A 10,160-nucleotide genomic window follows, 5' to 3' on the forward strand; every position below is an offset into this window, starting at 1 on the left:
TCTTTCTATGGATGACGTGTCGCTTCTTCATCACTTTGATTATGTCACCCGGAGTGGCATCAAGTTGGCACACCTGGGGGCGGTCTTATACCGAACTGCTCAAAGTCTTCCTCTTCATGCCACTAAAGCTTTTATGGAGGAAGCCAAACAGGAGTTTGATCGGATGAAGGGCTTGAAAGAGGAGCTTGAAGTAAAGGTGGCCAAGTTGGAAAAAGACTTTGAGAATGAAAAGGCTAGTTCCGCTTCTCTGGCGGCCTCTCTGAGACTGGCTGAGGACACGGCTATGAGACATAAGGATAGTTATGTGACGTCTTATCGGGAGGTGTTGCGTCTGAGAGAAGAGTTGGAGACTGCCCGGGCTAATTATTCCGAACTTCAGGGTCATCTTGTTGGTAGTGTAACTGCGGCCTATGAGAACCTGAAGGAACAAGTTCGGGTTATTGCTCCCGAGGCCGACCTGACCCTCTTTAGCTTGGATAATGTTGTCAAGGATGGCAAGATTATCCCTGATGACGAGGATGAGGATGATGTTGATCCTCCCCCTGTAGCCTCTGCCAAGGTGTCGACTTCTGCCGTTCCTGCCGAGGTGGGTCCTCCCGCTTCTGATCCTGACTGCCAGATCTTGAACCGGGATGACGGTACTGTAGAAGCCGTTCCTCTCCAGACTCGCCCTCCGTCTCCTCGGCCTGATGCTGCTAAGAAATCTTCTGAATCTTAGTTTTTTATTCTGGACATGTAGTTGGCCCGGCTTGTGGGCTTTATTAACTCTTTGTGTTTGGTTAACCGTTGACATTTTCTTGTTGCTAGCCTAGCAACTTTTGTTTTTTTTGAAAAAACAAAAGGTAACTTGTTTTTGGCCTCTGAGGCATTTATAACCTCGTGGATTATATCATGCTTTTTGCGCCTGACCTGGTATTTCTTTTCTGTGAATATTGGAATCTTACAGCTCAACCTTTTTTGGATTTGCTTTGTACTTTGTGTCCTTTGTGGTTGCGACTAGGCAGGTCTAACTTGATTTTTGGTTCGTTCTCGCTCCGTCTTGTATTTCTGATGATTTGTAACCGATTTCTTCAAGTTGGTCCTCCGAGTTGTTTTTTGCAATCCTTTTATAAGTTATTTTGTAATCCCTTTCCTAGATATCTTTTAGGGATTATTTTCATAACTTGTTTAGTAGTAGGAGTCCGATTTCGTTATATCGGTCTCCTTTTGTATTCTTCTTTCTTGGATCTTTGTCAGATCTATTTTAGGAACTTTTTTGATAACTTCTAGGTGGTAGGAGTCCGACGTGGTTATATCGGTCTCCTTTAAGTTATTTGTAGTCCTCTTTCTTGGATCTTTGTCAGATCTCTTTCAGGGACTACTTTGATAACTTTTAAGTAGTAGGAGTCCGACTTGGTTATATCGGTCTCCTTTAAGTTATTTGTAGTCCTCTTTCTTGGATCTTTGTCAGATCTCTTTCAGGGACTACTTTGATAACTTTTAAGTAGTAGGAGTCCGACTTGGTTATATCGGTCTCCTTTAAGTTATTTGTAGTCCTCTTTCTTGGATCTTTCTCAGATCTCTTTCAGGGACTACTTTGATAACTTTTAAGTAGTAGGAGTTCGACTTGGTTATATCGGTCTCCTTTAAGTTATTTGTAGTCCTCTTTCTTGGATCTTTGTCAGATCTCTTTCAGGGACTACTTTGATAACTTTTCCTTTTGGGCTGACTTTATCATGTCGAGCCCTTCTAAGTTAAAGTAATCCTCTTTAATAGGGTTGGCCAGACCTCTTTCCAGGGTTTACTTATAACTTGGGTTGACTTGGTCCGATTTTTCAACGTCGGCCAGTCTTTAAGTTATTATTTTAGCGATCCGTAAGACCTCGTCAGGTTCTTTTTTTAGATCACTTTCGATAACTTCTTACATTATTTTGTGTTGGCATATCTATATCGTCCTTTGGGTGAATCGCGTTTTCACCTTTATCGGATGATTTATCTTTATCATGATCGTGCAGTGAAATTGCTTTTCACTTTCTGCCGATCTGTTGCTTTATAATCGGACAATGAATGCTTCAGATTCATGCGTCTTAAAATCTTTGTAGAATATCTTAAAATGCATTTTATTTAAAGAAAAAAGTGCAAATATATACATATAGGGTGGTATGAGTCTCAACTTGGTGCCTCATTAAAAAACCTTTTCAGGAAAAAGAGTGCATCCAAGGATGAGATCTTTTATTTCTTCTAACTGTAGTACCTTCTGAGGTTGCAGGCGTGCCATGACCTGGGAAGCTCTCGTCCGTCGAGTTCAGACAGTCTGTAGTAGCCCTTTCCAAGTACTTCAATAACTCGGTAGGGTCTTTTCCAGTTTGCTGCCAGTTTTCCCTCTCCTGGTCGAGTTGTTCCGATATCATTTCGGATTAGGATGAGATCATTTTCTGCAAAACTTCTCGGCACTACCTTTTGATTATATCTGGAAGCCATTCGGCGTTTTAGAGCTTCTTCTTTGATCCGAGCTCTTTCTTGGATTTCGGGTAGTAAGTCGAGCTCTTTTCTTTGGAGCTGGGAGTTGGCTCCCTCATTGTAGTGAACCACTCTGGACGATCCTTCCTCAATCTCTACTGGAATCATCGCCTCTATTTCATATGCTAATCGATAGGGGGATTCCTTCGTGGTGGAATGTGGCGTTGTTCGATATGCCCACAGGACCTGTGGGAGCTCTTCTGCCCAAGCTCCCTTTGCACCTTGTAACCTCCATTTTAATCCGGCCAGTATGACTTTATTAGCAGCTTCGGCCTGCCCATTGGCTTGTGGATGTTCGACGGAGGTGTACTGGTGCTTTATATTCAAGTCGGCTACCAGTTTTCTGAAGCCTGCGTCTGTGAATTGTGTGCCATTGTCCGTAGTTATTGAATATGGAACCCCGAACCTTGTTACAATGTTTCTATATAAGAATTTCCGACTTCTTTGAGCAGTGGCATTGGCCAGAGGCTCTGCCTCGATCCACTTTGTAAAGTAGTCTACTCCTACTATGAGGAATTTAACCTGTCCTGATCCCTGTGGGAAGGGGCCGAGAAGATCGAGTCCCCATTTTGCAAATGGCCAAGGCGAAGTTACGCTGATGAGCTCTTCTGGCGGGGCGATGTGAAAGTTGGCATGTTTCTGACATGGTGGACATGTCTTTACAAATTCTGTAGCTTCTTTTTGTAGAGTTGGCCAGTAGAATCCCGCTCGAAGTACTTTTTTGGCGAGAGCTCGGGCTCCGAGATGATTGCCACAAATGCCGCCGTGTATCTCTTCTAGCACTTCTTTTGTGTTAGCGGTTGGTACGCATTTTAATAAAGGTACTGAAATTCCTCTTTTGTAAAGGATGTTGTTTATGATGGTGTAGTACTGTGCCTCCCTTTTTAACCTCTTTGCCTCCTTTCCTTCTGTAGGGAGTGCTCCTGTTTTAAGGTAGTTGATTATGGGGGTCATCCGTCCTTGGTCCTGACTTGTTATAGTCAGGATTTTTTCCTCTTCTGAGATTGATGGGTTCTGCAATATTTCCTGGATGAGGCTTCTATTGTTGCCCCCTGGTTTGGTGCTGGCTAGTTTTGAGAGTGCATCAGCTCGGGCGTTTTGTTCGCGGGGTATGTGGCAAATCTTATACTCCCCAACTTGTCCGAGCTGTTCTTTAGTTTTTTCCAAGTAATTTTTCATGGTGGGGTCTTTTGCCTGGTAGCTCCCTATTATCTGTGATGTGATTACTTGTGAGTCACTGTAAATATTGAGTTTTTGAGCTCCGACTTCTTTAGCCAGCTTCAAGCCAGCTAATAGTGCTTCATATTCTGCTTGGTTGTTGGAGGCTGGAAACCCGAACTTGAGGGAGAGCTCGACTTGAGTTCCTTGGTTGCTTTCTATTATCACGCCTGCGCCGCTTCCAGTTTTATTGGAAGAACCGTCCACATAGAGATTCCACTCTGTGAGGGTTTCCGGGATGTCTGTGAATTCGGCGATGAAGTCGGCCAGGTATTGTGATTTGATGGCCGTCCGAGTTTCGTATTGGAGGTCAAATTCTGACAGTTCGACTGCCCATTGTAGAATTCTGCCCGCTAAATCTGTCTTTTGCAATATTCCCTTTAAGGGCTGGTTAGTTCGGATTTTGATGGTGTGGGCCTGGAAGTAGGGGCGGAGTCATCGGGACGTTAAGATGAGAGTGTATGCAACTTTTTCTATTTTCTGATAGTTCAGCTTGGATCCCTGTAGTGCTTTGTTAATGAAGTAGATGGGTTGTTGTCCATTTTTGTCTTCTCTGACTAGTGCGGATGCTACCGCCCTGCTTCCTACTGCGAGATATAATATGAGCGGTTCTCCTACTCGTGGTTGGGATAGGATAAGTGGCTGTCCTAAGAACTTCTTGAAGTCTTGGAAGGCTTGTTCGCACTCTTTTGTCCATTCGAACTATTTTCCCTTTCTTAAAGTAGCATAGAAAGGGAGAGATCTTATCGCGGCCCCTGCCAAGAATTGGGATAAAGCGGCCAATCTTCCATTAAGCTGTTGTACTTCTTTGACACAGGTTGGGCTCTTCATGTTGAGTATAGTTTGGCACTTGTCTGGATTTGCTTCAATTCCCCTTTGCGTGAGCATGAAACCCAAGAATTTTCCTGCTTCGACTGCGAAGGTGCATTTTACAGGGTTGAGTCGCATGTTATGCTTCCTTATCGTGTCGAACACTTGAGCCAGATCGGATAATAATGTATCTTCACTTTTTGTCTTTATCAACATGTCGTCCACATAGACTTCCATAATTTCTCCGATGTAATCCGAGAAGACTTTGTTCATTAGCCTTTGATAAGTGGCCCCCGCATTCTTGAGACCGAAAGGCATCACGATGTAGCAATAGTTTGCCTTTGGTGTTAAGAACGTGGTCTTTTCTTGATCCGGGGGATACATGGGGATTTGATTGTATCCCGAGTAAGCGTCCATGAACGAGAGGTATCTATATCCGGAGGAAGCATCTACCAGAGCGTCAATACTTGGGAGTGGGTATGGATCTTTTGGGCAGGCTTTGTTGAGATTGGTGTAATCGGTGCACATGCGCCATTTCCCATTTGATTTTTTCACCAAGACGACGTTGGCTAGCCATAGCGGGTATTTGACTTCTCTTATGAATCCTGCCTCCAGTAACGTTCGTACCTGTTCTTCCACAGCTTGGGATCGTTCTGGCCCGAGTTTTCTGCGCTTTTGCTGTACCGGCCGAGATCCTGGATAGACCGCGAACTTGTGGCATATTAGCTTAGGGTCTATGCCTGGCATGTCTGCGACTTTCCATGCGAAGAGGTCGACATTTTCTCGTAAGAATTGTATCAGTAATTCTCTTGAGTCTCCTCTCAGGACCGTACCGATGTTAGTTGTTTTGTCCGAGGTGTCTCCAATCTGGACCTTCTCTACCTCACCCTCTGGGTGCGGGCGGAGTTCTTCTTGTCGCTGAGCTCTACCAAGCTCAATTGTATGAAACTCTTCTCCCCTGCCTTTGAGGTTTAAGCTCTCGTTATAACAGTGACGTGCCATTTTTTGATCTGCTTTTATCGTGGCTATCCCCTCTGTAGTTGAGAATTTCATGCATAGGTGCGGAGTTGAGACTATTGCGCCGAGCTGATTGAGTGTTGTCCGACCTATGAGAGCATTGTAGGCTGAACTTACGTCGACCACAATGTAGTCTATTTTGAGGGTCCTAGATTGGTTCCCTTTTCCAAAAGTAGTGTGTAGCGATATGTATCCCAGTGGTTGTATCGGAGTGTCTCCTAGTCCGAACAGGTTGTTTGGGTACGCTTTAAGCTCCTTTTCATCTAGTCCGAGTTTGTCGAAGGCTGTCTTGAATAAGATGTTGGCGGAACTCCCCTGGTCTACTAGTGTGCGGTGTAAATTGGCATTTGCTAGTATGATAGTGATGACCATGGGATCATCGTGTCCCGAGATGATGCCGGATGCGTGCTCTTTAGTGAATGTTATTGCTGGAATGTCGGGTACTTCCTCCTTTCCTTCAACATGATATACTTCTTTGAGATATCTCTTTCGGGATGATTTGGAGATCCCGCCTCCTGCAAATCCGCCATGTATCATGTGGACATGTCTTTCTGGTGTCCGAGGTGATCGTTCAGCTCGACCATCGTATTCTTCTCTCCGTCTTTTTCTTTGGTCATCATCCCGGGTAGCCAGGAATCGATCTAATTTTCCTTCTCTTACCAATTTTTCTATGATGTTCTTCAAGTCGAAGCACTCATTGGTGGAGTGCCCTCGAATTCGATGGTATTCACAATATTCTTTTCGGTTTCTTCCTCCCCTTTTGCCTTTGAGTGGTCGTGCCGGGGGGATTTTTTCTGTATGACAGACTTCTTTGTACACGTCGACCAGGGATACTTTGAGAGGAGTGTAGTTGTGGTATTTTTTGATTTTCTCACCTTGTCGCTCTTCTTTCCTCTTGAAGTCCTTGTCTTTGTCTTGGTAGGAGGCCCCAGATTTTGAGTTTTCTCCCAGCCGAGCATTCTCTTCCATGTTGATGTATTTTTCTGCTCGCTCCTGTACTTCGTCTAAGGAAGTAGGATACTTTTTTGATATAGATTGGCTAAAAGGTCCCTCTCGTAAGCCATTGATGAGTCCCATGATGGCGGCCTCTGTTGGTAAACTTTGTATGTCCATGCATGTTTTGTTGAATCTTTCCATGTAGTTGCGGAGGCTCTCCCGATCTCCTTGTTTGATCCCTAGTAAGCTGGGTGCGTGCTTGGCTTTATCTTTTTGGATGGAGAATCTGGCCAGGAACTTTTTGGCCAGGTCGTCGAAGTTTGAGATGGACTTCGGAGGAAAGTTGTCAAACCATCTAATCGCCGTTTTTGTGAGAGTTGTTGGAAAAGCTTTGCAGTGAACGGCATCTGAGGCATCGGTAAGGTACATTCTGCTTCTGAAATTGCTGAGATGATGGTTTGGATCTGTGGTGCCATCATATAAAACCATATCCGGGAGTTTGAAGTCTTTTGGAATTTTAGTCTTCATGATTTCCCTGCTGAATGGATCCTGTTCTTTGCGTGAATTTTCCCCTGGAGTGGTTCGAGGAGCCTTTGATTTGAGGTCGGTCTCTATTTGCTGTAGTTTTTCTTCCAATTCCCGACGTCACCGTACTTCCCTTTGCAGATCTTTTCCGACATCTCGTTGTTGCTGGGTTTCTTTCTCAAGTTTCTTTAAGCGATCTTGAAGTGCTTCTATTATTCCTGGATGTGATGAGTTTTTGTCCCCGTTTGGATCCGGAGTGTCTTTTGGTGTAGTGTCCGCGTTTTTGTGCGGTGTTCTGTCTTCAAGATCTGAATCATGGTCGTTGTCATGGCCGTCCGCCATGGTTTTGGGATGACTTCCAGGTTCCCTGGCAACGGCGCCAATGTTCCGAGGGTTACCTGAAACTGGAGGTCGATCTCGGAGGAGATCTTCCGTACTGGTCGGAGATGACGTGTCCGGCTGGCTGGTGGCAGCCGGAGCTGTTGTGTCTGACTTGTTGGACTTGCTGCACTGCTGATCCTTGACCACCGGAGGGTGGGGGGGTACCTGCAAGAGACTCCGATGCTTCAGTTAGCACGGGTATTAAGCAGGTTTTATGTAGAATTAGAGTATGAGTTATACCTGGGTGCTCCAGTGTATTTATAATGGTGAGATGTGACCTTTTGGATAAGATAAGTTAGTTATCTTATCTTATCTTTATCTTTTGAGTTGAGGTCAGCGTATCTTCAATGGAATCGCCCTTCTCTCTGTAGGCTTGGGCTGCCTTTGGATTTGGGTTGTGTTCCTTCATTTGGGCCCTTTACTGGGCTTTCCTGTCGATTTGGCCGAGTTCTTCGTAAAGAAGTCGGTCCGCTTGACCTGAACAGGTCGGTCGTTTTGCTACTGAACATCTCGGTTCGGACAGCTCGACCCAAGGTTTGAACAGCTTCCATTCCCTACAACATAATTGGAACCAAACTCATAGCGACAGGGGTGAAAATTCATAGTAGCTAATAAAAATTAAAAGCAAAAACAAACAAACAAGCAAGAAAAACAAATATTTACAATAACCAATAATAAGGCACACGTTTGTAACTCCCTGGAAACGGCGCAAAAAATTGACGTGACAGAAATTGGCCGATTAAGAAATTAATATAAGAAATACGTTGCAAGTACAGTTCTTAACCAGCAAGAATCCGCTTATCAATTTAGAAAGGTTGTCACAAATTTAGAATAAAAGTACTGGGAGTAGGAATCCCAGGTCGTCTCCCAACGAGTTGACAAAAGAATTTATAAACCATTTTGATGAACGGATTTTTGTCGGTAAAGAATTCACAAATAAGTTCTCGCTGTAGTATAGTTTCTAAACCAACAAAGAATCCTTTCATACAAAAGTTTGGTTGTCGCAAGTAACAAACCCCTTAAAAATAATAACCGAAATATTCAAACCTCGGGTCGTCTCTCAAGGAATTGCAGGGAAGTGTTCTTGTTATTAGTTATGTAAAGGTATATTTTGGGGTTTTTGAAATAAGAAGCAAGAAAAGTAAATTGCAAAGGAATTTAAATGATAAAACAGTCTTGGCAAGGTTTGGTGGTCAAGGATCTCTATCCTTATCACTAACCACAACATAAGAATTGGCAAGAATCAATCCTATTAAATCATCCTCTAACTAGTGGTAAAGGAAAGTTAAATGAGCTATATCAATCCAAGTCCATAAGTCCTAGCTCTCCACCAATTCAATTAGTGAGGACTAGAGTTAATGGCTCCAATCATCAATTACTTGGATATTAGTAACTCAAGAGTTCCTAAGTTACCATCCCAAGCCAAGAACATAAAAGTCTACTCTAACATCCTTCCAAGCATTTTATCAAAAACTTGGAGGGCATAACATAAAAGCATAGAAAAGCAATAAGAGGTAATAAATTCCAAGAAACCAATTGAAGGCACCAATAACATAAATTAAAGAAAGCAACAATAACCATTAAAAACATAAATTGCATTAATATGGAAAATGAGTCTAACATCAATAATTCATAAACCAAATTGGAAAAGAAGGGAATCAACAAGAGGAATAGATAAACCAAAGTGCTAAAGTAAATAAGAGTATAAGAGAACTAAATTAAAGGAACATTGAACCTGGAATTGAGAAAAAATAAACCTAAAACTAAGAGAAATCCTAAAACCTAGAGAGAGGAGAGAGCCTCTATCTCTCTAGAAACTACATCTAAAACCTAAAATTATGTGAATGAGAAGTTGTATGAATGAATGAATTCCCCCACTCTGTAGCCTCTAGGCTGTATTTTATGGGCCGAAAACTGGGTCAAAAACAGCCTAGAAATCACCCCCAGCGATTTCTGATACGTCCAGCACGTGGCTCTATCACGCGTACGCGTCGTTTGCCCCCCTTTTTTGTGCAGGATGCAGAATGCAAAATGCAAATGATCATGTAAAAATTATGAATGAATGCTGATAAAAATAAAATAAAATAAAACTAAGAACGAAAAGGAACGATCATACCATGGTGGGTTGTCTCCCACCTAGCACTTTTAGTTAAAGTCCTTAAGTTGGACATTTGGTGAGCTCCTTGTCATGGTGGCTTGCGCTTGAACTCGTCCTGAAACTTCCACCAACGCTTGGATTTCCAACAATCTCTATCAATACCAAGTAAATTCTCCAAGCTTTGATGGAGTTCTTCACAAGCTTTGAGCTCCCAAAATTGATCCTCATATATTTCTGGATCCCAAATCTTGTTTCTACACCCAGCTTCAAGTGGATCATAATGATTCCATCCGGGGGGTTCAGCCTTGGAATTCTCATTTAGGCACCCAAACATCCTCCTAGACCTAATTAATTAAGAATTATACCAACCCTTGCATTTAGATTTTGAGCTCCCAACCACAACGAACCTAGGATTGTGTTGCCAACCACTAACCATCTCCCTCTTACTCTTAAAGCCACAAAGAGCTCTAAGCTGACCATCTGTCTCAAGTAAGCCATATTCAAATGGGAAAGCAAAGGTCAAGGATAAGATTTTTACCCACTTGAATGTTGTATTGGATGGTAATGGCTTTGGGGGAGAGGTCTCCAACAGCTTTGGCAAGGTGATTTCAAGCTCCATTCCCTTGTGCTCTCCCTTGGAAATTTCCACCTCTTTGCGACCTTCTTCAGTTTCAAC

Source organism: Arachis ipaensis, chromosome B7 (genome assembly GCF_059453495.1).
Source record: "Arachis ipaensis isolate K30076 ecotype BB chromosome B7, ASM5945349v1, whole genome shotgun sequence".
NCBI lineage: Eukaryota > Viridiplantae > Streptophyta > Magnoliopsida > Fabales > Fabaceae > Arachis > Arachis ipaensis.